Source organism: Schistocerca nitens, chromosome 5 (assembly GCF_023898315.1).
Source record: "Schistocerca nitens isolate TAMUIC-IGC-003100 chromosome 5, iqSchNite1.1, whole genome shotgun sequence".
Lineage (NCBI taxonomy): Eukaryota > Metazoa > Arthropoda > Insecta > Orthoptera > Acrididae > Schistocerca > Schistocerca nitens.
Genome location: NC_064618.1, coordinates 211,731,190 through 211,747,252, shown reverse-complemented (window position 1 = coordinate 211,747,252; position 16,063 = coordinate 211,731,190).

The following is a 16,063-nucleotide window of genomic DNA, read 5'->3' as shown; positions in this document are numbered from 1 at the left end:
CACTCGAAATAAAAAATCATTGAAAAAATAAATAAACACCACTTGGTCCATTCTCTTCTGCTTGGTACCCACAGCCATACTTCTACAGACTTAAGAAACTCCACTATAATTCTCCTGTACAGGAATTTATTGAGAGACAATGTGGAACGAGACAACCTCAGTGTCCCAAGTACCAACCACACATGTCAGAGCTTCGACCAGCAGAGCTTACCACCTCAACGTCCCCACACCCAAGAGCTTCCAACTTATCCTGAAAAAAACTCTGCTTTCCCCTAAGTTCATGAATGACACCACCTTCACTCCATCTTGAGCCATCGCAAATCTCTAGAGGCGGTAAATGCCCCTTCCCACATGACAGCACAAACTCATGTCAAACCAGGGCAAGCATTAAGAAACCAGCATCTCTGAAAAAAAAAAACACCGAAGACTGGCTTTTCTTAAGTTTTTGCAGGGGGGGGGGGAGAAGATTTTACCTGAAGCTGTGTCTCCTCCCTTCGCAACAAGTAAACAGATACAATCTCAAAGATCTTTATTTAAATCATCTGTGCCTTCATGCTTGTTAGTCCTAGCTATGAGATGTAATAAAGATTCCATCTCTAAATATTTCTCAGAGTCCGGAGTTTTCTTATACAACAGGGGCAGTTGAGGGAACTGGCTCCCTGGCCTTCTTGCAAATTTGGCGAACACGAAAACATGTGAATTTTTGTTATGTGTGGCTCTACACACAATGCCTGGTTTACAACTCCTCTATGTTGACATGTTCCGTTAGACTGTTGCCCCCACCCAGGCTTCTGCTGGCGCCATGGCAGGTATCACAGCATTGTTCTGCTGGAGCCCTTTCCTAATGAGGGGCTGCCCTGTCTGCCCTGTACAGCTGTGCACATGTCCAGCAAAATTTACTATAGGTTTGCTGTCAATTGCTTTCAACCCCCAACAAGCATTTTCTATGAGTTAAGAATCATAAAAATACCTCTTGCTTTTAGTGTCCTACCAGGTTCCATCAATGTCTGCTTAGGCCGTTAACTTTCTGGAATCTCGCTAAAGGTGCGTCAGGCTGTAATAAAATCTTTAATAATTTTCTGTAAGCAAAAAATAGGTGAGAGAGTAACTTATCCTCTCTCAACTTGGTTGCATCTGAAAAGCTAATGTGATGAGTAAGGAACTGTACCCATTTAAATTTTGTGTTATAATTTAAAACTACCTGTATTTTCAAAGTATTTTCGGAAACAGAGAAATGCAAGTAACGTAATAAAATTTGAAAGAATCGTCCCCCACACTAACACCGCCTGGCTACTGGACTCTGTACAAATTTTTGAACCAACTGTTAGCTGACACCCAGATTAGGCATGGATTTTAATACTGATGCTGAACTTTGTTGTGCACGTTCGAAGATTTCTGGTTAGGTAACTTTTAAAAATACTAGTATCTTCTAACTTTGTAACTGAGTGCCTTTGTCAAGCACATATCGCACGCGGATAGGTTACGGACCAGTCTCCACCACAAAGGAAGACATATTGGCGCACAGTCGATCACACAGTCGATCTCACAGTCGAGTAAATTGGCACCAAACTCAGACCGTTCGATTAATTAATTAATTAACAAGTCGTCAGCATTGATTATTCATTTAATGTTACTAAATTAATTTTCCGAGGCAGACACTACCGAGGCGTTGGGTAAGTATAGGTCCATCGGCTGGAAGGGGTTGGATAAATTTGGCATTCGTCTTTTCTTAAATGTAGAAAACGTTAAAGTGGCGAAATCTAGCTTGGTTTCCTGGCCCCTACTTCAGATCTTTGTTGAAGCCAAGCGGCGGCGTTAACATAGAAAGTCTTCCGCCTTCTGGGAATCTGCCCCAGTACGGGCCACCCGACCTGAGGGCAAGATCTTGGTCGCTCCAGTCGCCCAGAACAGCAGGAACTTCTGGAGTTTTCGTATATCGCGAAGTCGCACTGCGCCTGGTCGACGAAGTTGCCGTTCCATTTGCTAAACGTGTCGCCATCGGTATGTTGATCGTGGAGCAGTTACCGCCATCCTGTGGCAAGTGTTAGCTTCAATTAATCTGGCCGCGGCCTCCTGTTAACCATCCACGAGTTGCTTGTGATGTTTAGAGTTACGAAACACACCGCATCCCTTCTGTCGTTACGTTTGCACCGCGATATTCCGACGCTGCAAATCAACATGTAGAGTAGTAAGCTCCACTGTCCGACGCCTATTACTGTGACCTCATTATGCGTCATGACCAGTTTCTTCTGTTATACTAAATCGTATTAATTCATTTTGTATTCTCTGTACGGAATAGTCTTGATGCTGAAGTTATTGTCTGTGTGAACTTTTGTACTTTTGACTTGTGCCACAGCAAGTCCATTCCTCGTCTAGCGACTGCTTTATTGTGAATCATACGTTCCGAACTTGTGACTGGGCTACCTCTCATCTAAGTGTCCGTTTCTAGCATTGCTAGGCTATACTGACTTCCACTGGTGCGTAGCTTCTCTGCTGTCCCTTTTTGTTAATCGGTTATTTACTAGGCGACGAAACGCCTGACGTAAGAAGCGAAGTCCGGCGCCTAGGTCAGAGAATCAGCATGTGAGTGATCTGCTAGGAAACTATGAAAGTTCGTACAGGCCCGAAGGCTATGTATTGCATCTTTGGTTAATCTGAATAAATCCAAAATCTCAAGAGGAGAGACGACAGAGACTCCGGCCACAGTTGTAAGTACGCTGTTTAGGTTTTTATGTTGGTAACGTCACGTAGCGCTCTGTATGAAAATCACTGGCTGTGCTGTGTGCAGTCTATGGCTGGTTGGCATTGTTGGAATATTTGCTATTGTAGTGTTGGGCAGTTGGATGTGAACAGCGCGTAGCGTTGCGCAGTTCGAGGTGAATCGCCAGCAGTGGTGGATGTGGGGAGAGAGATGGCGGAGTTTTGAGGGCGGATGATCTGGACATGTGTCCATCAGAGAGAGTAATATATATATATATATAGATATATATATATATATATATATATATATATATATATATATATATATAATGACTTTTGAACACTATTAAGGTAACCACATAACACATTGTTTGTTCTCTATCAAAATCTTCATTTGCTAACTATGCCTATCAGTAGTTAGTGCCTTCAGTAGTTTGAATCTTTTATTTAGCTGGCAGTAGTGGCGCTCGCTGTATTGCAGTAGTTCGAGTAACGAAGATTTTTGTGAGGTAAGTGATTCATGAAAGTTATAGGTTATTGTAAGTCAGGGACATTCTTTTGTGGGGATTTTTGAAAGTTAGATTGCGTTGCGCTAAAAATATTGTGTGCCAGTTTAGTATTGATCAGAATAAGTAAAGAGAGTAATGTCTGAGTACGTTCAGTTTTGCTCACAAGGGAACCTCCCCATAGCACCCCCTCAGATTTAGTTACAAGTTGGCACAGTGTATAGCCCTTGAAAAACTGAACACAGATCAATCGAGAAAACAGGAAGAAGTTGTGTGGAACTATGAAAAAAATAAGCAAAATATACAAACTGAGTAGTTCATGTGGAAGCTAGGCAACATCAAGGAGGGTGTGAGCTCAGGAGCGCCGTGGTCGCGCGGTTAGCGTGAGCAGCTGCTGAAGTCTTCCCTCGAGTGAATAGTGTAATTTTTTATTTTCAGACAATCATCACCACACGTACTGTTTATCAACAAATGTAGGAAATAATCATACAAATTTTCGACAATCGTTCGATCCCTTAAGGATCTTTCCGATTCCTTACAGTTCGGAAAATATTCATTGACCTTGTTATTGAAGTCGCGAGCTATATTTGCTGGATTCACATTGCCCACGGAATACATCTCACGTATTTAATGAACTCTCGTCCAAAGTAGCGAACAGTTAACTGCCAGCCAGGGAGCCTCGTTAGCATGAATACTCTCTCTTCCGTGCGCTGTAGTCGACTGACGTGTGTTTCGATGTTTGTTTAGATGTAGCGTCCCCATACTACGGTGCAGTTACCTCGCATCGGACGGACGGACGGATAGATAATAATTGTCTGAAAATAAAAAAAATTGAACTTTTCACCCGAAGGAAGACTTGAACCAAGGACCTCTTGTTCCGCAGCTGCTCACGCTAACCACGGGATCACTGCGCTCCTGAGCTCACACTCTCCTTTATGTTGCCTATCTTGCACATGGACTACTCAGTTTGTATATTTTGCTTATTTTTTTCATAGTTCCACATAACTTCTTCCTGTTTTCTCGATTGATCTGTGTTCAGTTTTTGAAGGCCTATCCACTGTGCCAACTTATAACTAAATCTGAAGGGGGTGCGATGGGGAGGTTCCCTTGTCAGCTGTTTAAAAGTCAAATAACGTAGAGGTTTATCACCACAGTAATTCACTAATATTTCTAAGGGGATGTTTCACAGTTTCAGCTATTCACCCAACCAGCACACGCCACAACTTTTTCATCTTGTTACTTTTTCATCTTTCGTACCTCCTTGATGTATAACAAACGCCTGTAGTTCTTTCTGTTCATATATTCGTAATTGATAAGCGATGACAGCAGTAACTGGAACGGCGTAATAAATAAATAAAATTTTAATAGCGTCGCAGACGGTCTTATTCACAAAATAGTCGCACTGCTCTTAGACTCATACAGGAGATTCATGTCCTTTCTTAATATAGCCGCCTACATCCTGTCGCCCGCAGCCATTATTTCTACAATCGCATTCACTCATGTCTACTCTGACCAAAAGCAACCTCCAGTCCTGCGAATATGCACTTTTACGAGGGGCGTTCTATAAGTAATGCAATACAGTTTTCTTCTCGGTCGATTTTGGTCGAAAAAAATGCGGAATTTGCTGTGGGACATCGTGGAATATTCACACTTCAGATCCTGAAGTTCCGATTCGTGGGTGTGGTATACGCAGCCTTCAAAACGGCGTCTGTAACGGAGATGCGTTCCAAGCAGAGATCAGTATTTGAGAGCATTGCTTCCGGAGTGTCTACGGAGACCTGGCAGTGAACAAAAACACGTAGAGTCGTTATGCGAGGCGTCTTTCATCGTCGCAACAAGGTGACGCAAACCTGCCCATCTCCCGCATACCGGCCGGCAACCCACAGTTGTGACTCCTGCAATGTTGGAAGGTGCGGACAGTCTCGTTCGAGGTGATCAACGGACCGCAATCGAGCACCTCGTAGCAAAACTGGCCATCTCTGCTGATAGTGCTGACATTCGTTTACCAGTTAGGTTATTCAAAGGTGCGTGCCCATTGGGATCCTTGACGCCTAACAGAAGACTGTAAAGAGGAACCAAGGACCATCTGTGCGGAAAGTTGGAAGCCGCATCTTCAGCCCGTAAAGTCATGGCAACGGTGTTCTGTAACTCTGAAGAGGTTATTCTGACTAATGTTCTTCTTCACATTGTATCGATCAACTATGAAGCGTATTCTGAAGCCCTCAGGAAACTGAAGAAACGATTTCAAGCGCGTTCGTCGCCACAAGAACGTAAACGAACTTCTTCTTCTCCATGACACCGTAAGGTCTCACACAAGTCTTCGCCCTCGAGTGGAGCACACAGAACCACTGGACTGTTGTACCTCATCCAGCCCACAGCTCGAATCTCGCTCATTCCGAATTCCATCTCCTTGTCCCATTGAAGGATGCACACCGTGGAAGCAGTACACAGAATGTGGGGAGACTACTGTTGCAGACTATAGTTGCGACGTCGACCAGTAGAGACGCACTACGTTGCCATACAGTCCCTCCCAATAAGGTCGTGTAAAGCCGTTGTATTGAAAAAGATTATATTCACTGATATAAGTTCGTAGGCTTCCACCGTCCTGAAGAGGAACGCAGCATTCGGGCTAAGTGTCGGCACTTTAGCTGTCTTAATAGTTACAGGCAAGGGTAAAATACAGGGAGCGAAAGGCTATTTAGAATTTGTACAGAAACCAGATGGCAGTTATAAGAGTCGAGGGACATGAAAGGGAAGCAGTGATTGGGAAGGGAATGAGACAGGGTTGTAGCTTCTCCCCGATGTTATTCAATCTGTATATTGAGCAAGCAGTAAAGGAAACAAAAGAAAAATTCGGAGTAGGTATAAAAATCCATGGTGAAGAAACAAAATCTTTGAGGTTTGTAATTCTGTCAAAGACAGCAAATGACTTGGAAGGCCCGCACCTCGTGGTCGTGCGGTAGCGTTCTCGCTTCCCACGCCCGGGTTCCCGGGTTCGATTCCCGGCGGGGTCAGGGATTTTCTCTGCCTCGTGATGGCTGGGTGTTGTGTGCTGTCCTTAGGTTAGTTAGGTTTAAGTAGTTCTAAGTTCTAGGGGACTAATGACCACAGCAGTTGAGTCCCATAGTGCTCAGAGCCATTTGAACCATTTTGACTTGGAAGAACAGTTGAACGGAATGGACAGTGTCTTTAAAGGAGGATATAAGATGAACATCAACAAAAGCAAAACCAGGATAATGGAATGTAGTCGAATTAAGTCGGGTGATGCTGAGGGAATTAGATTAGGAAATGAGACACTTAAAGTAGTAAAGGAGTTTTGCTATTTGGGGAGCAAAATAACTGATGATGGTCGAAGTAGAGAGGATATAAAATGTAGACTGGCAATGGCAAGGAAAGCGTTTCTGAAGAAGAGAAATTTGTTAACATCGAGTATAGATTTAAGTGTCAGGAAGTCTTTTTCGAAAGTATTTGTATGGAGTGTAGCCATGTATAGTAGTGAAACATGGACGATAAATAGTTTGGACAAGAAGAGAATAGAAGCTTTCTAAACGTGGTGCTACAGAAGAATGCTGAACATTAGATGGGTAGATCACATAACTAATGAGGAGGTACTGAATAGAATTGGGGAGATGAGGAGTTTGTGGCACAACTTGACTAGAAGAAGGGATCGCTTGGTAGGACATGTTCTGAGCTAGCAAGGGATCACCAATTTAGTATTGAAGGGCAGCGAGGAGGGTAAAAATCGTAGAGATGAATACACTAAGCATATTCAGAAGGATGTAGGTTGCAGTAGGTACTAGGAGATGAAGAAGCTCGTACAGGTTAGAGTAGCATGGAGAGCTGCATCAAATCAGTCTCTGGGCTGAAGACCACAACAACAACATAAATAGTTACAATGACGCGGCGCAGTTCCAAAAATTATTTTATTGAAGAGGATCATGTTTTAGTGTTCTATAGCCAAAAGAGTGAGGAATAATATGATGCATTGGAATCTTCTTTCAGAAAAAAGTGTGTTTCATTACGTAATGAACTCCCGTCACACATTCTATTATAGTGTGATACATCACGTGTCAAAAACTCCGCTTTTTTGTTGAGCAAATAAATCACTCTCTGCTGTAAGGCTACGGGAAGACTGTGCTGAGCGCGTAATACTAGTCTTTCACTGTAGATCTGCAAAAGCGAGGTATCTCGCCAGGTTTATTTCTCCCGAGCGGGACTAGAGAGGCGTAGGAAACAGCGGGGTTCTGGACTCTTCCCTCCCTCGCCACACACTCGGCGGCAGTGCATTAAGAAGCCGGCTGCAGATATTTGTCACCGGTTGCTTACCTCGGCTGTCGCGTCCGCCACTAACTGTACATAACGGCCCCTAGACTCGCTACTAATATATAGCGGTCTGGCTTCTGCAAGCGGCCGTCTCACGCCCACCGCCAAGTTCTCCCTGCGAGCCAACCCCAACCTCAGCTGCTCCTCGTCCTCCAGGCAGCTTTATACAGCCCACCCTCAGAGCGCACCTCTAATTCCAGCTGCTGGAGTGGAGGCGTTCTAATGTGCGCGCTCTCACAACCTCAGCGAAAGAAACGCAACAAAAAAGCATCAGACTTTTTTAGGAAATTCCCATTACGAAGATTCTACGGTATTCGAAATAAATTTACTTCTGGATTGTCTTATTTCGTTTCAAGGTTTATCTCTGAGTAGTCTATCTCAGCAACACTACACTGCTCTCTATTACGTGGAGTTGAAACTCAGTACATACTGCTGGCCACTAAATGAAGGAAATATTAAAATTTCCAGTGTTTTATATTATCTCACAGATTGTGCAACTGAATGGGAATACGGCCTAATTTCCACAAAAATCGATTAAATTGTTATATGTCTATATACAGGGTGTCCCATTTATCTTGGTCACCCTAAATAACTATTTGTCCAGATGCAAATTACAAAATGTTTCAAGCAATTGTTCTTTGGCCGTCAGAGGGACATCAATCAGCATGATTGCCTTCGTTGTAGCTTTGCTTTCTACAAATATATGAACAGCGGAATGCCTTTTTTAAAATGGCACCCTTTATTGTTTATTCGGTAATTCATTTCATCTCCTAAAGACCAATTCAAAAATGTATCACAGTATGCCATTCACTGAAACACAACCTTATTAATTACATAACACAACATTGACTTTGAGCCCAGGATCACAAACTCGTCCACTTGCTGGAGTTGTCAGAAAGGAAATGAAAACCAAGTAAAAACATAACACAAAATTGACTTTGACTCTCCTGTACCATTTCCCAGGTGTAGAATATTCAGAGTTGCTCAAAGTGGTGACCCTGGAGACCGATACACTGGTGCACACGTTGAATGAAAGAATTATTTACTGTTTCCAGTGTTGCCTGCAAAGAGAATTACAAGCAAGCACGATACGTTCCTGCATATCCTCTGGAGTTTTTGGAATATTGCGACAGATAACGTCTTTAATGCATCCCCAAAGAAAAAAGTCCAGAGGATTTAAATCGAGAGACCTAGCAGGCCAAGTAACTGTTTCTCCTCGACCACTCCATCATGCAGGATACCTTCGGTTCAGAACACGACGTGCACACAAGGCATTATGTGCTGGACATCCATCGTGTTGATATCACGTAGGCCTTCTGGTTCTTAGCGGCACTTCATTCATAAGAAGGGGAAGAATTGGTCTGAGAAAGTTGGCATATGCTGCGCCGTTTAGACGACCATTGATGAAATAAGGGCTCGTAATTGTAGTACCAAGCATCCCACGACAGACGTTAACTCTCCATTGATGCTGATGTTCCACCTGTCTAAACTATCGTGGGTTGTCGCTGGACCAATAATGCATGTTCCTGACCTTTGTTTGAGAAGGAACATTCATCTGTAAATAGCATATCGGAGAAGAAGTTCGCGTTGCCGAGGATTTGCTGTTGTGCCCACTGACAGAACTGTGCACGATTCTGGAAATCATTCCCAAGCAATTGTTGATGTAGTTGTACATGGTAAGTGTGGAACCGGTGACGTGTAAGAATACGATGTACACTTATTTTAGGAATGTCAATCTCGCTTTCACGCTGTCGTATGCTCACATGTGGATTCGTAGCAACGGATGCGAGAACAGTACCATCGGCAGCTTCGTCTATGCGAGTGCTACGACGATTGCGTTGCCGTGGGTTGCAACTTCCCGTTTCCTGAAGCGTCGCAACAAGACGAGAAAACATCCGTCGCTAAGGTGGGTTCTTGTCAGGAAATCGCTCTCTGTACACTTCCGCTGCCTGCGTAGCATTTCGCCTACCTTCAACAACAACAATAAAAGGAACTTTATGTCGATGCAGTTTGTAGGAAAGACAGCCTTTACTGTATGCCTACTCTACACAACGGTATTTAAAAGGACTAAACTACTGTACTAAGTGTACCCGTACATAAGAAAACAATATTGCAATTACTGTTATGCTAACTTACATTCCCCACAGATGTGTAGCATATCTACCTTCTGCTCGTTGGTGAACATTATACTCACACAACTCTTCAACTTACGATGGTTGACGGAATGACGGGTGTGCATTATACTTATGTTTACATTTCTCCTGTGTCAACGTCAACACGTGAGTGTGTCTCATTACCCCGAGTACCTGTACTAAGCACTGGGAGCTTCAACTTCACTGTTGTGTTATGTAATTAATAACATTGTGTTTCAGTGAATGGTACAATGTGATACATTTATGAATAAGTCTTCAGGAGCGGAAATGAAGTACCGAATAAAAAATACAAGCTGCCACTTAAAAAGTCATACCGATGTTCATATCCTTGTAAAAAACAAAACTACAACGAAGGCAATCATACTGATTCATTCCCCCTGACGGCTAAAGAACATTTGTTTGAAACGTTTTGTAATTTGCATCTGGACAAGCAGTTATTTAGGGTGGTCAAGATAAATGGGACACCCTGTATAAACGAATTTGGTGTAGTTTTCTTTCGCTCACTGGCGGCGGCGTCTTGATCTGCACTACTATCCTTCCTCCTACTCCTTTGGATCTACACCTGGATATTTGGAGAAAAAGCCAATCACTAACAAGGGAGCAATTCCAACTGTCAATAAAAGATCTTCACGAGTTTGCAGACGGGGCAAAGTAATGCAATTATTCTGGTGATGCCAAAGAGCACAGCACAAGTACGGTCGAGAGATGTATATGGCTTTAGATTCTGGAAGAACTTCGTGAGAAGATTTTCAGATTTAGTTCTGTTGAACGATTATGACGTCAATCTCCAATTGAGGAACAATAATCCAGCCGCAGTCACTAGTACATATGGAATTCTCTTTGCCAAGGCTTACCAATGTACTGAGATATGTCTGATATAAACCAGGATTCTAGAGGGACAATCGTGGCAATTTGAAATCCTGCTGAATTTTGTTATATAATTATAGTGTTCTCTGCTGTGTATGTTATGTGAAGAAATTTGTTCATTTTACGTGCGTGGTGTAAGAAAACGTTATGTTTTAAGCACTTATTTACAGATAATCACCACTGTAATGATTTTGTTTCATAATAATGAATTACTTATTACTTTCAATTAGCAAAATACATTTACGTGAAACGATAAACTAAAAAGAAGTAACTAAAACTTAAAATAACAACTCAAAGGATAAAGCAAATATAGGTAAAGTAAACAACCAGGTTAGTAACGAATCTTCAGATATTTTAATTAGATGTGTTGAAAATACTCTGACAGCACAATGTGTGCAGCTTATTTTCCAAAAATGGTATTCAGAAACCAGGTTTATTACGCAAGCTTGAATGTAGATTGAAAGTTTCTTTCACTTATGTTTAATAAAAATTTTTAATCTTCAAAGTTAATTAATGGTGGTCGGGAATTTTGCAAAATTTCAAATTATTACAAAATCGATTATACAGTTTTCAAGAATGGTAATCACATATCATCTTTTATATGAGAAACATTTTTTGCACATTATCGTTTCGAAGATATTCCCTCCAAACTTAAACGCCAAATTTACTTTCGGGGTGTGTTTTATAACTCAAAAGTGAAACTAGGCACGAACTAGAAACTCAGTACTGCATTATTTTGCCCGATCTATAAACCGGCCAAGTTTTATTAAGAAAGTTTATTGACGCTTGGAAATGCGTGTCCATTGAGACCAGACGGCAGATCAACAGATGTGCCACGACTGCCAACAAGTATACGCCAGATTATTTGCCTCTAGTTATAGCATTTTGAGCTAAGAAGAACACGAAGTCAAAGAAAAGTTATCCATTCACCAAGACAATGCACGTACTCGTACAGTGGCAATACCGCGAAGACAGCTACCAAAACATTAAATTGATGTGACGTGTTCTACACACACCAAAAAACGTTTTGCATGATCCCGTTTACAAGAACTCCTGACGAGGGACGTTGACTGTGGATATTGTATCACAGACATAGTCCCTTTGACTGTTCAGAGGTATCACGAAACCCGCCCAAAAATGTAAACAACTATGCATGAGCAGCGCCTGTTAGACGGAAGCTGTCAGACCGCCGGTCAGTTCCAGTAATTCTACCACGAAGGAGGTACCCGGTTTGTGTTGTCTGTAGTTTAACCATGCCTAGATTGTAAATAACGTGTTTCGATAGCGTCCGCACTGTTACTTTGTGCCATGAAGGGCTCTCAACAAGGGAAGTGTCCAGACCTCTCGGAATGAACCAAAGCGATGTTGTTCTGACATGGAGGAGATACAGAGATACAGGAACTGTCGATGACATACCTCGCTCAGGCAGCCAAAGGGCTTCTACTGCAGTGGATGACCACTAGCTACGGATTATCGGATTATAGCTCGGAGGAACCGTGAAACAATGTTGAATAACGATTTTCGTGCAGCCACAGGACGTCGTGTTGCGACTCAAACTGTGCCCAATAGGCTGTATGATGCGCAACTTCACTCCCGACGGCCAAGGCGAGGTCCATCTTTGTAACCACCACAACAGGCAGCGCGGTACAGATGAGCCAACAACATGCCGAATGGATCGCTCAGGATTGGAATATTGGAACCACGTTCTCTTCAACCAGGCAAACGTCGTGTTTGGAGGCAACACGGTCTGGCTGGACGTATTAATCACACGGCCCCAGCGACTGCAACAAAGTGGAGGTTCCCTGCTGTTTTGGGGTGCCATTATATGGGGCCGACGTACCGCGGTGGTGGTCATGGAAGGCGCCATAACGGCTGTACGATACGTGAATGCCATCCTCCGACCGATAGTGCAACCATATCGGCAGCGTACTGGCGAGGAATTCGTCTTCATGGACAACAATGCGCGCCCCCATCGTGCTCATCTTGTGAATGACTTCCTGCAGAATAACGACACCGCTCGACTAGAGTGGCCAGCGTGTTCTCCAGACATGAACCCTATCGAACATGCCTGGTATAGATTGAAATGGGCTGTTTATGAAAGACGTGACCCACCAACCACTCTGAGGTATCCACGCCGAATCGTCGTTGAGTAGTGGGACAATCTGGACCAACAGTGCCTTGAGGAGCTTGTGGATAGTATGCCACGACGAACACAGGCATGCATCAATGCAAGAGAATGTGTTGCTGGGTATTAGAGGTACCGGTGTGTGCAGCCATCTGAACCACCACCTCTGAAGGTCTCGCTGTACAGTGGAACAACATGCAATCAGTGGAACAACATGCAATGTGTGGTTTTCATGAGCAATAAAAAGGGTGGAAATGATGTTTATGTTGATCTTTATTCCAATTTTCTATACCGGTTCCGGAATTTTCGAAAACGAGGTGAAGCAAACTATTTTTGGATATGAGACTGACCGGCTTTTAAGAGCTACTGTACAAAGTAGGTGGAAGGCACACCATCTGCATACTATAAACAGAGTGACAAAGAGAAATGGTCGGTATTCACGGCTGTGACAGGAACGATTATTTGAAGAAAATGTATGTATTAAACATGGGCTCTAAAATGGGTACATCAAGAGCCATGAGCACTTCTTCATCGTGGATACTGTAGAACAAACCTCTTCTACTGCAAACTCCTTGGTGTCCATATTTTATGAGATAGTATGAATCGAAACGATAAAAAATTATCTAGTAAACACGGTCTTTAATATGCATTGCTTAAGGTCTATGAGCACTTGTTCAATAGAAAAGGTGTGTTTCACAATAGCGAGATGAACAAGTGATGATAGATCGTAAGTTAAGCATTTTAGATCCCATATTTACCAAGATTTCTTTGCTTTAAGTCATCGTTGCTATCGTACCCCATTCCTACCGGACAATCTGTACAGACAAAATTACGAAACGGGTTTCTCATTCAGTAATTTTGAATATGTGTATAACGAAATACATGTTGCTGAGGAATAAAATAAATAGGAATTGCAGGGAAGGTAAGACGAACTGGCTGTATGAAAAATGTGAACAAATCGAAATAGAACTCATTGCCGCAAGGACAGACTCAGCACACAGGACAGTCAAAACAACCCCCGGTGACATTAAAAGCAAGGGTGGTAACATTAAGAGTGCGATAGGAATTCCACTCTCAAATGCAGACGAGACAGTGGAATACATTGAAAGTCTCTATGAGGAGTAATATATGTCTGATGTGATAGAAGAAGAAACAGGAGTCGATTTAGAAGAGCTTGGGGATCTAGTATTAGAGTCAGAATTTAAAAAGCACTACTGGCCATTAAAATTGCTACACCACGAAGATGACGTGCTACAGACGCGAAATTTAACCGACATTACGAAGTTGCTATGATATGGAAATGATTAGCTTTACAGAGCATTAACTCAAGGCTGGCGCCGGTGGCGACACCTACAACGTGCTGGCATGAGGAAAGTTTCCAACCGATTTCTCATACACAAACAGCAGTTGACCGGCGTTGCCTGGTGAAACATTGTTGTGATGCCTCGTGTAAGGAGGAGAAATGCGTACCATCACGTTTCCGACTTTGATAAAGGTCGGATTGTAGCCTATCGCGATTGCGGTTTATCGTATGGCGACATTGCTGCTCGCGTTGGTCGAGATCCAATGACTGTTAGCAGAATATGGAATTGGTGGGTTCAGGAGGGTAATACGGAACGCCGTGCTGGATCCCAATGGCCTCGTATCACTAGCAGTCGAGATGACAGGCATCTTATCCGCATGTCTGTAACGGATCGTCGCAGGTTCGAATCCTGCCTCGGGCATGGATGTGTGTGATGTCCTTAGGTTAGTTAGGTTTAAGTAGTTCTAAGTTCCAGGGGACTGATGACCTCAGAAGTTGAGTCCCATAGTACTCAGCCATTTGAACCATTTTTGTAACGGATCGTGCAGCCACGTCTCAGTCCCTGAGTCAACAGATGGGGACGTTTGCAAGACAACAACCATCTGCACGAACAGTTCGACGATGTTTGCACCAGCATGGACTATCAGTTCGGAGACCATGGCTGCGGCTACCCTTGACGCTGCATCACAGACAGGAGCGCCTGCGATGGTGTACTCAACCACGAACCTGGGTGCACGAATGGCAAAACGTCACTTTTTCGAATGAATCTCGGTCACCTCTTGTTCGCATTGATGGCACTTTGAACAGTGGATGCTACATTTCAGATGTGTTACGACCAGTGGGTCTACCCTTCAGTCGATCCCTGCGAAGCCCTACATTTCAGAAGAATAATGCACAATCGCATGTTGCAGTTCCCGTACGGGCCTTTCTGGATACAGAAAATGTTCGACTGCTGCCCTGGCCAGCACATTCTCCAGATCTCTCACCAATTGAAAACGTCTGGTCAATGGTGGCCGAGCAACTGGCTCGTCACAATGCGCCAGTCACTACTCTTGATGAACTGTGGTATCGTGTTGAAGCTGCATGGGCAGCTGAACCTATACACGCCATCCAAGCTCTGTTTGACTCAATGCCCAGGCGTATCAAGGTCGTTATTACGGCCAGAGGTGGTTGTTCTGGTTACTGATTTCTCAGGATCTATGCACCCAAATTGCGTGAAAATGTAATCACATGTCAGTTCTAGTATAATATATTTGTCCAATGAATACCCGTTTATCATCTGCATTTCTTCTTCGTGTAGCAATTTTAATGGCCAGTAGTGTAGCTTTGGAGGAATTAAGATGAAATGAGGCAGAAGGGATAGATAACGCCCCATCAGAATTTCTAAAGTCATTGGGGGAAGTGGCAACAAAAGGACTATTCCGGTTAGTGTGTAGAATTTATGAGTCTGGTGACACACAATCTGCATTTCGGAAAGGACGGCCGGAGGGGCCGAGCGGATCTAGGCGCTACAGTCTGGAACCGCGCGACCGCTAAGGTCGCAGGTTCGAATCCTGCCTCAGGCATGGATATATGTGATGTCCTTAGGTTAGTTAGGTTTAAGTAGTTCTAAGTTCTAGAATGAGCTTAACAGCTCATGCATCAAAGTTGCTGACAAGAATAATATACAGAAGAATGGAAAAGAAAATTGAAGATGGGCGAGATGAGGATCAGTTTGGCTTTAGAAAAGGTAAAGACCCGAGAGAGGCAACTCTGACGTTGCGGTTGATAATGGCAGCAAAACCAAGGAAAAATCAAGACACGATAATAGGATTTGTCGACCTGGAAAAAGCGTTGGACAATGTAAAATGGCGCAAGATGTCCGAAGTCCTGAGAAAAATAGGGGTAAACTATAGGGAGAGACGGGTAATATACAATATGTACAGGAGCCAAGAGGGAATAATATGAGTGGATGACCAAGAACGGAGTGCTCGGATTACAAAGGGTGTAAGACGGGGATGTAGTCTTTCGCCCCTAATGTTCAATTTGTATCGAAGAATCAATGATTGAAATAAAAGTAAGTTTCAGGAGTGGAGTTAAAATTCAA